Below are 2,223 nucleotides of genomic sequence, written 5' to 3' on the forward strand. Positions count from 1 at the left end.
GGGTCCAAGTGCATACGTTACGTCTAGCAGAGCTCCGGACGTGCACACACACCGAGGTGGTGTCTGTCGCGTACGTCAATGAGGCCCGCCATGTTGAAGAGGTAGTTTTTTTCTTCGTCTTCAGTTTATAACGGAAGCTTACATGCAACAATTTTTCATTACTGCCATCTATTGTATTTTACAAAGATTTTTTAAAAAAAACGAAATATCGTTCCTTTCATGATTATTCAACTGAGCAACCAGATGTTCAAAATTCTGTTTCCTATTATTACCCATTCCCAAAATCACTATTTGTCTTGGAGGTTGGAGTCACATATTTCCTGCTTCTAATGAAAGCACATTCTATCATCTCTATAGTATTATATCAAACACATAAACCAGTGCCATTCAAAAACCTATGACCAGTTCTTATTCTACTTATTATGATCTCCTTCTTATCCTTTTATGTCTTGTAACCTCAACTGTATTTTGTAATGTCTCCTTTCTATATGATTATTCCTCCTCAATGTCTTACTTTCTTTCCAAACAATAGGTTTGGAAACCTATTGCATATCAATATATTTTGAACAGTTTCCTTAGCCAATCTATCTGCTCTTTCATTACCCAAAATATCTACATGTCCACATTATTACTAGATTTTTTGTTTTGCTCACACAATCTATAAGGAACAAAAAGCTGATTATGAATCACTTCAAATAATTAGTTGTCTTATTCTACTATCTTCCAAGCACTCCAAAGTCAATAATAACACCCAGTGCTACTGTATACTCAAAACATTTGTTCTTTTTGAAATCCTAATCATTAATTCAGAATTCACTATTCCTACACTAGTTGTTTCAGTTTTTGAATCTTTTGATCCATCTGTAATATTTGTCGCATTTCTTTTTTTCTTAATATTTGATAGATCTATCTGCACAAATGTATTTCCATGTCCATGCTGGTCTTAAGGACTACATTATTGTCTGATTACAATTTTTGTTATGCACTTCAATGTTCTCACAGTTATCCCCAATCCAGTCAAAACTATTTTCAGTTCATTTCCTCTTTCCTAACAATTTCTAACATTTTCTTAAGTGGAAGGTTTTAATATACTACTTGAAATGTATGCAGTGATTATCTATTAACTGTTGTCTTCCAAAGGCATTTCTTATGATTCTACTTGTAAAACATAATGGAGTTATTTTACCAACTCCAACATTAGTCCCTCAACTAATACTCAACAGTTGAGTTTGAATAACATTTTATTTTTATTTATTTATTTATTTATTTACTTTACCAAGTTTTAGCCTCTGAGCCATGTACCACTCACTGATAATCTATTATTTAATGAATTAATGATGCAAACATTTTCAATAGACTCAAAGTTAGCATCCCATGTCAACGCTGCTAAACCCTTCATATCTTGTTACTTTTGTCCATAATTTGCTTCATGTAATTTTTCCAAGGTAATTTCTTATCAAAAACTATTCCCCAAAACAAAAACATTCAACCCTTTTTGACCCTTTTCCATAAAAGGATAACTTTTTAACTTTAAGTTACCTCCCTTTGTAGTTTATATTTGCAGCCGTCTTTTCTTCTCTGTACTCCCTCCTTCTGTATTTTATTGATATCTTAAATAATTACTTCAACCTAGGTTTCATTTAATGGGACCTTAAATTTAATTTAATTTGTCTGGACTGATTCTTTGTCTGGCACATCCACCTTATCCATTACTGCCATATATGCTAGAACTCACATCAATTAAATGTTTATTTTTTGTTATTGCTGTATCTCAAGTGATTTATTTCATCTATAAAGTCTTGTTGACTCATTAACTTTCCACTATGAATGTTGGTTAGGCAAGATATTGAACCAAACTTCATTATGGAATGTTTCCTGCTTTTCCTGTTTCTGTCCTACAAAATGTTGATTGCTATGTAAATATCTTCCTCTACCCAATATTGGGAATATTTTTATTATTAATTAACATTCACATTCATTCTTATTCAATGGAATCTGAAGTTCTATTTTTTAGATTGCATTGACTGTTTTTTTATTTTTTGTTTCTCTCCACTCCCACATCTAAGCACATTCTTTGTTGGTATGAAATTACAGCTTTCCTTGGTTCGTTTTTTAAATTAATCTTTAAAGAACATAGATACCCGGGAATGAATCTGTCCAAAAAATAGCCGAAACTGGTGCCCAGTAGATGGCGATAATGCGCCTTTATTCTGGTTGTTAACC

Source organism: Xiphophorus hellerii, chromosome 21, assembly GCF_003331165.1.
Source record: "Xiphophorus hellerii strain 12219 chromosome 21, Xiphophorus_hellerii-4.1, whole genome shotgun sequence".
Classification (NCBI taxonomy): Eukaryota; Metazoa; Chordata; class Actinopteri; order Cyprinodontiformes; family Poeciliidae; genus Xiphophorus; species Xiphophorus hellerii.